A 12,220-nucleotide genomic window follows, 5' to 3' on the forward strand; every position below is an offset into this window, starting at 1 on the left:
AAAACCTTCACACAAAGAAATTTTAATCTCGGAAGCCTGTGCTTGTAAATTTCACCAAAAATTTAAGGAAGAAAAAAATGCCTATCCCAGACAAACTCCCCACAGAATAAAATAAGAGGAAACATTACCTTATCAGATCACCATGACCTTAACATCCAACCTGTTAAGACATTATGAGAAAGGAAACTTGCAGATCAATCTCACTCATTGACACAGATACAAAAATCATGAACAAAACATTACCCAAATAGAATCTTGTAATATACAATGATCAAGTAGTGGTCCAAGATGGGTTTAACATTGGAAAATCAATTCATGAAATGGATCACATGAGGACGGGGTGGAGCTCAATGTCAGAGCTCTTGCCCTGCATGCCTGAGGCTCCGGTTCCTAGTCAGCACGGCAGGAGAGGGGGAAATTGCCACCTTAACAGAGGGTAGAAGAAAAACCCTGATCATCTCGATAGATGTAGAAGCCACATTTGATAAAATGCAACATACATTCATGACTTTAAAAATACGTTTTAGCAAATTCAGAATGGAAGGAGACTTTGTTAATCTGATAACAGGTATTTATTAAAAAGCTAAAGCAAATGTGATTAATGATGAGATGTTGAAAGAAGGAGAGAATGCACATTATTGCCACTTCTATTGAATGATGTGCCCCGGGCAGAAGGGCAAAATATATATATTAAAGTCATAAGAATTGGAAAGGAAGAAATAAAATATCATAATTTGTGACAGTTTTATGCCTATGTAAATAGGAAATCTGAAAGAATCTATAGGTAAATTATTAGAATTCATACTAAGTAGAGCAAATTCACTGGATAAAACTCAACAAAAACTGAATGTCAATAATAAATAGAAATAAATAAATAGAAAAGGATATTTTTAGACAAATTGCTGCTTAAAACAGAATAAAGGGGGCTGGGGCTGCAGCTCTGTGGTAGAGCACTTGCCTTGCCGGTGTGAGGCCCTGAGTTCAATCCTAGCACCACATAAAAATAAATGAATAAAAATGAAGATATTTTAAAAAAAGACTCACAGAATAGCTTAAAAAAAACAGAATAAAGGGCTGGGATAAAGCTCAGTTGGTAGAGTGCTTGCCTTGCATGCACAAGGCTCTGGGTTCAATCCTCAGCCCCACCAAAAAACAACAAAACAAACAAACAAAAAACAGAATAAAAAGAATGAACCTCATTAAAAAAAAATTCTAATCCCCCAAATGGACAATACTTCTTATGAGAAAACTACAAAAAAAAAAAAACATTGCAAAAATATGGAGAATTTGGAATTGGAAGACCCAGTATGGGGAGATTATCAGCTCTCCCCCAGATGATCTATATATTTAATGCAACCCTAATTTGGTCCCAACGGGTGGTGATTAGCTGATTTTGTCTGTTTCTTTTACTGATTTGTGAATGGAACCCAGGATTCTGCATTCTGAGAAAGTGCTCTACTACTGAGCTACATCCCAGGTCCTGATTTTAAACTTTCTATGGAAATACAAAGAGACAAGAAGAAACAAGACACCCCTGAAGATCAAGGAAGCCAAGATGGAAGATTTGTCCTATCAGAAACCAGAATTTTTGCAAAGCTCACACTAATTAATGTAGCACGCTCCTCTGGCGTAATAGAGAAGCAGAAGAAGAGGAAAAATAAAGAGCTCAGAAACAGGCCCTTGCATATTTGGGTTTACAACAAAGGGGTGGGAAAAGGCAAATATTTTCAATCAATGTTGTGGGTCAACTGGGTAAACGTGGGGAAAGGAGGAGAAAACTGATCCCTACCTCACACCATGCACAAGATTAATTCCAGGGGGATCCTAGACCTGAACATGAAAGCAAAGTCATTCATTCAGAAGGAAAATGAGTAGACTATCGTTATGATCTCCGAGCAGGGACACTTTATTTAAAAGGACACAAGGAAGAATAATCACTTAGGAATGGATCAATAAATTAGCTCATTAAACTGAATGACTTCTGTGAGCTGGGGGGCTACAGTTCAGCAGTACAGCAGGTGCTTAGTAAGTGTGAGGGGCTGGGCTCCATCCATCCCCCCAAAAAGAAGAACTTGTAGTTCTTCAGAGTGAAGGCTACAGAATGGGAAAATATATTTAACCAAGAAAGAGCCCCCTATCAAAACAGGAAAAGGAAAACCTCTTGTACACTGATGTTATGGCTTAGCTGTAATATGTCACCCAAAGGCTCGTGCATTGAGAGTGAGGTTTCCTACGCAGCAAGGCTCAGAGGTAGGTAGGGCTTCCAGGCAATGATTGGATCCCCAGGGCACTGATCTCTTCACCACATATCTGAATGGACTACTGGGTGGTTGGACTTGGTTGGAGGAACCATCACTGGGGACGTGCCCTAGAATTACCTCCTCCCAGCATCCCCCCCCCCCACCTTCTGGCACGATGTTCTGCCTCACCTTGGGCCCAGGACCATAGCCTGCTGACCAAGGACTGAACTTCTGAAACCAAAATAAATCTTTCCTTCTCTAAGTTGTTCTTGTCAGGTACCTGGGTCACAGTGACACAGAACCGACTCATAAAATCAGTAAGGAAAACAGCAACTTAAAAATGGGCAGGAGACTGGCGGCAGCTCACAAGATAAGACACCCTCAGGAGAGCGTAAGAAAAGTTCTTAGCCTCGTGCTTCAGAGGCACGGATATCCTCCCTGGCAGGGAGAGTCAGAGGCATCCAGGGCACAGGGTATTTTGAGTTCCTGTACCCCTCAGAGTCCCTCCTCCAATACCTGAGGCCCTATTTTTTCCGGTCAATACCCTGTCAAAAAAAGAAGCCTAATAAAGCTAGAAATTCAACCGATTTTGAGATTCAACAACCTGTAGAATCAGATCTGCTCCTGAGGTCCAGCTCCATCAGTCCCGGAGCTTTAAGAAATAAGAAATTGGCCAAGGCTGTGGTTCCCTGGTAGAACAAGTTCTTAGCGTGTGCAAGGCCCCGGGTTCAATCCCAGCACCACATAGAGAGAGACAGAGAGGAAAAAGCTTCTCAATGCTTCTTTACTAAAGGTGGCTTGGAAATACATGTGTGGCCTTTAAAAATATATATTTGTATTCATTATTGATGGACCTTTGTTTATTTGTTTGTTTATATGTGGTGCTGAGAATCGAACCCGGTGCCTCACACATGCTAGGCGAGCGCTCTACCACTAAGCCAGCACCCCAGCCCTGGGTGGCATTTTCGATTGTCAATAATTGTCAGAAGCCCTGACTCCCGGGGCCTAGCATGCACGAGGCACTGGGTTCGATCCTCAGCACCACATAAATGTAAAATAAAGATATTGTGTCCACCTAAAGCTAAAAAAATAAATAAATAAATATTTTTTAAAAATAATGATAATCGTCAGAAGCTGGGTGCAGTGGCACATGCCTTACTTCTAGCTGTACTCAGGAGGCCAAGGTAGCAGGTTCATGGCCACCTGGGGCAGTTTAGCAAGATTCTGTCTCAAACAAGAAATAAAAAAGGCTGAGGATGTAGCTCAGTGGTAGAGTGCCCTTGGGTTCCATCCCCAGTACTGGGTGGTGAGGGGACAGGAAGAAGAAAGAAAGAACCATCAATAGATCTTGGAAAAGGGGCTGGGGTTGTGACTCAGTGGCAAAGCGCTTGCCCCTCACATGTGAGGCACTGGGTTTGATCCTCGGCACCCCATAAAAATAAACAAAGTAAAGATATTGTGTCCATCTATAACTAAACTTTTTTAAAAAATATTTTATAAAAAAGACCTTGGAAAAGAAATGTTCAGTTTCTTACAAAACTCAACATGGAATTACCATATGACTTAGCATTCACACTTCTGGGCCTTCATCACAGAGAAATGAAAACTTACATTGACACAAAAAAATCTGTATAAAAATGTTCCTAGGAGCTGTATTCAGAATAGCTAAAAACAGACTGGACCGATGAATCACTAAACATCCGTATCATGAAACACTGCTCAGCAGGAAAAGGAAACAAAAAAAAATATTGGTACAAACCCTATGTTACATCTTTCTTACCATAATTAAAAATCATTTTTTAAAAATGGCGGTGATACTGGCGTGAACAGAGAGGGACCAGGAACACACAGCCTACCTGAGGGGAAAAGTCTCAGGGTGAAGAGTGGTCTAGGAAGATGTGCTCAGAATGCCAATAATACTCCTCTTGAAAAACACTATTTGGGGGCAGTCTTGTTTCTTGATCTCTCTCTTAAGGGGAAAATGGAAAGCCCTGAGCTTGATGTCATCTTTTTTTTTTTTAATATTTATTTTTTAGTTTTTTTTTTTTTGGTGGACACAACATCTTTGTTTGTATGTGGTGCTGAGGATCGAACCCGGGCCGCACGCATGCCAGGCAAGCGCGCTACTGCTTAAGCCATATCCCCAGCCCTTGATGTCATCTTTTTGAAGTCTGCCAGTGCAGTTTCTAAAACCATCTTTGTATTTCCAGTGACCACCCAGCAGATGAGCCAGTCTCTGGCCAGTCCTAGAATTCAACAGATGGCCCAGGTAATCGTAGTGACCATTGCTTCTCCAGCAGTTTGTTTTTTTTTAAAGATTCAAACATAACAAAAAGTTGAAAAAAAATTATACAACGGACACTGTATCCTTGCCACACAGATTTTTCAGTTAATGTTTTACTCTAGTTGTTTTAACATATATCAATCCATCAATCCATTTTGTTTCTTTATGAATTTCAAAGTAAGTTACAAATAAACATTTCATCATGAGCATTAAAAATTAGAGTTTAATATTTTCATAGTTATTTTTTTTAATTGTCTGGGGAATTGAATCCCAGGGTGCTTTACTGCTGAGCTACATCCTGGCACTTTATATATTTTTACTATGCAACGGGACCTCACAGAACTGTGGAGGCTGGCTTCAAGCTTGCAATCCTCCTATCTCAACCTTCGGAGTCATTTGGATTGCAGGCATACACCACACAGCAGTATTTTCTTAGGTTTTTTGAGGAAAAGTTTACATACAGTGAAAGAATCAAATTTTATTTCATCTCCACTCCCTGAGTTTCATGGGTTTGGTTTTGTACTTGTGGCGGTGGAAATGGAATCCAGGGCCTCATGCATACTAAGCAGGAGCTCTACCACTGAGCCTGACCCCCAGCCCTGTTCTCTGAGTTCTGACAATCCATGTGTCTGTGTAGCCCAAATCTTGTCAAAATACATTTAACGGGACTGGGGCTGTGGCTCAGTGGTAGAACACTTGCCTAGCATGTGTGAGGCACTGGGTTGGATTCTCAGAACTGCATTTAACTAAATGATTAAAATGAAGGTCCATCAAAAACTTTAAAAAAAAATTGAATACATTTAACTACCATCATTCCAGAAAGTTCCTTCAAGGCCTTTCCTAACCAATCTCTGTCCTCATCTTCCAAGAGCAACCCCTGTTTTGATATCTTTCCATCATGAATTAATTTAGATCGATATAAAAATTCCTATAAATAGAATCATATTGTGTCCGCTCTTATTTAACTTAGCATGACATTTTTGAGATTCATTCATGTTGTTACATATATTAGTAGCTCATTTCCTTTTTTATTTTCAAATAGTGTTCCACTATATGAGAGTTCAAGGTGTTCCGTGTTCTCATCAGCATTTGGTATTATTGGTCTTTTGGGCTTAGCTGTTGGAGGCCACACGCTGCAGTGGCTCACTGTGGTTTTAATATGCGCTTCCCTGATTACTAATGACAGACACTGAGCACTCTCTCATGTGATTATTGACCCAGTCACTCATTGTGTTACTCAGCTTTTCATCGTTGTGACCAAAACTCCTGACAAGAACCATTTAAAAAGGAGGAAAAGTTTATCTGGGGGCTCCACATTTCAGAGGTTCAGTCCCTGGTCGGTCCGAGGAAGGGTGTGGCAGAGGAAAGATACTCCGCTCCTGGCAGCTGGGGAGCAGAGAAAGAGAGAGAGGAAGCAGGGAGACCATATTAATCCCGGAGGGCGGCTCCCAGTGACCTGCTCCCTCCAGTCACACCCCACACACCTGCAGTTACCACCCAGTCGAAGAGTCTTTCTAAATGATTAATCCATCAAATGGATTAATCCACTGCCAGGGTTACAGCTATAATCTAATCATCTCACCTCTGAATGTTCCCGTGCTATCACATGAGCATATTGGGGGACACTTAATATCCAAACTGCAACACTAGTAATCGAGTCTTTTCTGAAGTGGATATTGATACATCTTGCCTATTTCTTATTGACCCACTTACATTTTATTCTTCACCTTTGGAAGTTATTTGTGCATCCTGGATAACAAACAGTGCTTTGTAAGACACACATCTTGGGGGACACCTTCCCTAATCAGTGACTTACCATTCATTTTCTTCTTGAGGTCTTTTCATTATGGGAAGGTTCTGATTTTTTTTTTCCCCCTTACGGTAATCACATTCTGTGTTCTACGTAGGAAATCTTTGTGCTCAAGTTACAAAGATCATCTGCTGTGTTTTTCCTTGAAAACCTGGAATGGTTAGTCTATAGTCCATCTCAAATAATTTTCATGTATTTCGTGGATGATATGAGGTAAGGGTCAAGTCTCAACATGTTTCCATGTGGATAAATGGTTGTTCTAGCAATGTTTGCCGAAAAGACTTTTCTTTCCCTATTGGATGACTTTTGGCATTGGTTGAAAATCAAATGGCTGAGTGAGTGTGGGTCTGTCTGGGCTCTTTATTATCTCATTGGTCTATCTGTTGATCTTCATGCTGGTACCATGGTCACAGGGTTATTAAAGTACTTAAAGTATTATTATTATTGAGGTCAAGTAATGTGAAATCCATTGATTTTTGTTCTTTTCCAAGACAGAATTATTACACAATGCTAGTTCCTTTCCATTTCCATGTAGATTTAGAATCTGTTTGCCAATTTCAAAACACAATCTTAGTGGGATAATGACTGAATTTGTGTTCCTATTACCAATATCTCAGACAATGACCTTATAAAGAGAAAAATGCTATTTTGTTGCATAGCTTAATGCTTCCATCTGTGATTGGTTGGCACTGGGTTTTGTTTGTTTGTTGTTGTTTGTTTCTTTGTTTTTTTGTACTGGAGATTTAACCCAGGGGTGCTTTACCACTGAGTTACATCCCCACTCCTTTTTAATGTTTGAGACAGGGTCTCACTAAGTGTCTTAGGTCCTTACTAAGTTGCTAAGGCTGGCCTCGAACTTGCAATCCTCCTGCCTCAGTCTCCTGAGTCACTGGGATTATAGGTGTGCACCATGTTTCCATGATTTCTCTCATATATGGAAGCTAGAGAGGAAAAAGGGAAAGAAAAGGTATATAGGGGTCTCATGAAAATTGAAGGGTTATCAATAGAGTAGAGGACAGGGAACAGGGGACAGAGGAGCTGAGGGAAAGGGGAAATACTAGGGAATAATTGGCCAAATTATATTGTTATATTGTGTGCATGTACGAATATGTAACAGTAGGTCCCACCATTGTGTACCACTAGAATGTACCAATAAAAATGTGGAAAAATTAAAACTTTCATGTTTAATCTTATATTTATCCAAATATTTATGACTTCTGAGAAATCCATCTGCTATTTCCCTTTGGCCTAAAGAATATCTTTTTGGCTTCTTGTACTGCATAGCAATTAATTGTCTTAGTTTTGATTTATATGAAAATACCTTTATTTTGCCTTCATTTTTGAAGACTATTTTCTCTGAACATAGAATTCTGCTTTCTCTCAGGACTTTAAAGATACCATTCCCACTTTCTTTGATTCCCATTGCTCCTAATGAGAAGGGTGATTACCACTTTTATCATTAATCTTCTGCATATACTGTATTATATTTTGCTGGATGCCTCTAAAATTTCTGCCTTATGTTTGGTTTTCACCCACTTGACAATAATATGCCTTGTGACTTTGTGGGTATTTATTTTGCATAGGGTTTTCTGAGCTTTTTGGATAATCTATATATGTGCATCCACCACATTTAAGAAAATATCGATTGTGACTGACTTCTTCAAATATTTTTGCCACATCATTATCTTTCCTTTCTCTTCCTAGGACTCCAAACACAAGTATTTTTGAAACAATATTAAAAACATATTGTAAATAAAAAATCAAAAATTTTAAAAACATATTATTTTCACATCCCTGAGATTGTGTAGATTTTATTTTCAATGTTATTTTTTTTCTTTTCTTCAGATTGGTTCTTTGTGCTGCGCTGATATCTCTGTCGTCTACAATCTAGAGTTAAGTCCCTGTAGTAATGTTTTTAATTTCAGAAGTTATATTGTTCTGCTTCGAATTTTCCTTGATCCCCTTTAGCCCCGTATTGGGGATTGAACCCTGGGATCTCTACCACTGAGCTACACCCCAGCCCTTTTTTAAATTTTATTTTGAGACAGGGTCTACTAAGTTGCCCATCATGATTGAACCCGCAATCCACCTGCAATCCTCCTGCCTTGGCCTCCCAAGTAGCTGTGGTTACAGGTGTGTCCCACCTTGCCCAGATCCTTGATTCTTTTTTTATAGTTTTTATTTCTCTGCTAAAGTTTTACATTTCAATGTAGTTCCATTTGTCTAATTTTATTTTTGTTGCCTGTGCTTTGGGTGTCATGTTCAAGAAATCACCACAAAATCCAATAGATGAAGCTTCCCCCTAGGTTTACTTTGAAGAGGTTTGTAGATTTGGTTCTTAGGTCTGCTACTCATTGAGTTCTGATTCTTATACGTGGTGTAAGGTTAGGATCCAACTTCATTCTTTTGCATGTGAATATTCAGGTTTCCCAACACCATTTATTGAAAAGACCATCTTTCTTCATGGAATGGCTTTGGCACTCTTCCCAAAATGATTCGGCTACATATCCAGGGGTTTACTTGTGAGATTTCTACTCTATTCCATCACTAGGTATGCATGTATTTTTGCCAGTATTGCTCTGTTTTGACTACTTAGCTTTATAGTAAGTTTGGAAATCAGAGAGTACGACGCCTGCGACCTTTTCTTTTTCAAGATTGTTTGACTCTTTGGAGTCCCTTGAGATGCCATGTGAACTTTGGGAAGGGTAGTTCTATTTCTGCAAATTAAAAAAAAAAAAAGTTGGGATTTTGATACATACTGCTTTGATTTTGTAGATCACTTGTAAATAGTGTTGACATCTTAACTGTATGAAAACTTCCAGTCCTGCTGGACACACCAGGAATCCATCCTGTGTCTTGGAAGGCTGAGGCAGGAGGATCACAAATTCAAGGCCAGCCTTCGAAACAGTGAGACCCTGCCTCAACATAAAATAAAAAGGGCTTGGTATGTACTTATAGAGCACCTCTGGGTTTCATCCCCAGTATCAAAATCAAAAAATCCATCCAATTTTTTGATATGTTGCTGTATTTGGGTTGCCAGAATTTTGTTGAGTAATTTTGTATCAATATTGATAAAAGATATCGGTCTGTAGTTTTATTTTCTTGCAATATCTTTGTCTGGCTTGGGTATCATGGTAATGCTTGTCTCACAAAATGAGTTTAGAAGTGTGGTTGTTTTACTTTTGGTTCTTGTTCAGTTTGGGGGATGAGTCTGAGAAAAAGTGGTGTTAGTTCTTCCTTAACGTCTGAAAGAATCCACCAGTGAAGCTATCTGGCTTCAATTTTTCTTTGTCGGAAGATTTTGATTATTGATTTCATCTTCTTGCTAGTTATATATGTGTTCAGAGTTTCTGTCTCTCACAATTAAGTCTTGGTATGTTGTGCATTTCTACTAAATTGCCCACCGCATCCTGGTTATTTAACCTTTTAACATACAATTGTTCTAGTACTATCTTAGAATCCCCACCACCACCTTTTTTTTTTTTTTTGTAAAATTGGTAGCAAAGCCCTCTCTTTCATTCTAATTTTAGTTATTTTCTTCCTCTGCTTTCTTTATGCAGGTAGCTGAAGTGTGTACTCAACCACTGAGTTATACCTCCAGTCCTTCTTTACTCTTTTATTTTGTCTTCAGACTTAACAACAATTTCAAATAACCTGTCTTCTAGTTTTCTGACTCTTTATTCTGCCTAATTGAGTCTACTATTGAATTCATTTAGTAAATTTTAATTCAGTTACTACATTTTTCAGCTCTAGAATGTCTGTATGGTTCTTTTTTAAAATATATATATGATTTCTGGGCTGGGGCTGTAGCTCAGTGGTAAAGTGCTTGCCTTGCATGTGTGAGGCACTAGGTTCAATCCTCAGCACTACATAAAAATAAAAAATACATTGTGTGTCCATCTACAACAACAACAAAAAAAATTTTAAAAATGATTTCTTTATTGATACTTATTTTATTCAAAATAAGTTTTCTTCTCTCTTTTGGTTCTTTGTCAATTCTTTGTTTCTTTGACCATATTTAATGCAGTTGTTTTAAAGATTTTGGGTAGTAAACTTGGCAAAGTTTCTGGAGATTATTTGGTTCCTTTGAGTTGGCCATGTTTTCCTGTTTCTTTGTATGCCTTGTGATCTTTTGTTTAAAATGGCATTTGACAAAATAGCTACTGGTCTGTCTTTGCAGACTGGCTCCCTGCAGACTTTCAAAAATCACCCCAGCTTAAAGGCAAGTGTGTGTGCTTTTTTCTTTTCTTTTTTTTTTGCATTTAATTTTTAAATTTATTTTAATTAGTAATGTGCTTTTTTCTAATCCCCCCATCTATGTAGCTGCTTTTAAAATGTCTTCATTTTTACCCCAAATACAGATTGCAGAATCACATCGGTTACACATCCACATTTTTACATAATGCCATATTAGTAACTGTTGTATTCTGCTACCTTTCCTATCCTCTACTATCCCCCCTCCCTCCCCTCCCATCTTCTCTCTCTACCCCATCTACTGTCATAACCCACTTGAATCTAATGTATGAAATATGATATGTCAAGAGCTTTGTAATGTTTTGAACAACTAATAAAAAATAAATAAATAAATAAAATGTCTTCATTTTCCTTCGAGAGTCACCCTTCTTCCTCTAAGGGATTTAGCTAATGTGTTGTAATCCTCAATCAGTAATCTCTTGCTCAGGGTTCTGCTGAATTCTCACAAACTATGGCCACTACCACCCACAGCTTCCTCTAGTCTGAGATCTGAGCAGCGATGCTTTTCTGAACTCTAGGATAAATGATATAGAGACCAACCCCTCAGGCACCCTGAGACGGGCTACATTGTTGCCAGTTTGATTGGTTCTGCTCTGTTTTATCTGCAGAAAGGAACAAGGTGACTACTTCCCCAAGGTGCACCACTCTGAGGAGAGGGAGAGGCTAGGGCCACCATGAAGTTTCCTGTCTTTGATTCTCTCTTTTTCAGTATTGGAGATTGAAACTAGGGCATCTCCAATGCGAGGTGAGCACTCTACCCCTGAGCTTGCATCCCCAGCCTTTATTTATTTATTTATTTATTTTAACAATCTTGCTACGTTGCCCAGGCTGACCTTAAAAGGGCAATCCTTCCGTCTCAGCCTCTGGAGTAGCTGGGATCATGGGCATGGGCCAATACACCCAGTTCCCCACCTTTATCAATGTGACTTTTCCTCACCAGATATTTCTTCATTTGGTGGTTGTAAATTTTGACCGATTGCTAAAACTCCTACCAAACAAGTTATTTGAGCTAGTGTCCAGGTATTTACTTAATGTTAAAGGTTCAAGGACCTGGAGATTCTGGTCTGTCACCTTGCTGATATCAAAGCTGCATCCACATCCATGTGTTGAGGCGTGTTCTCAGTTTTCATTCTTCTCAAAGTATTTCCTAATTTCTCTTGTGACTTCTTCTCTGACCCATTTGGGCATATATATTGTTTAGTTCCCACATATTCATGAATCTCCCAAATTTCTTTCTTTGTTTCTCCTATTTTTTCCTTCAGTACTGGCGACTGAACCCAAGGCCTCACACACGCTGAGCAGGTACTCCACCACTCACCTGTACCCCCAGCCCTCCTTCTTGTATTGATCTGTAATCACTTCTATTGTGGAGGGAGAACATACTTTGTCTAATTTCAATCTTTTGGAATTCACTGAGGTGGTTTTATGGCCTAGTGTGTGGTCTACCCTGTAGAATGTCCTACGTGTGCGTGATAAGAAGGTGTATTCTATTGTGGGGTGGAGTGTTTATAGATGCCTTGCAGGTCTGGCTGGTTTATAGTGTTATTAAAGTCTCCTATCTGCCTGTCCTTTCCATCATTGACAGTGGGGTAAAGTCTCTAAATCTTATTTTTCATTGTCTCCTTCTTGACT

This window comes from Marmota monax, unplaced genomic scaffold, assembly GCF_021218885.2.
Source record: "Marmota monax isolate L192 unplaced genomic scaffold, Marmota_monax_Labrador192_F-V1.1 WCK01_AAM20220418_F8-fsc00121, whole genome shotgun sequence".
Classification (NCBI taxonomy): Eukaryota; Metazoa; Chordata; class Mammalia; order Rodentia; family Sciuridae; genus Marmota; species Marmota monax.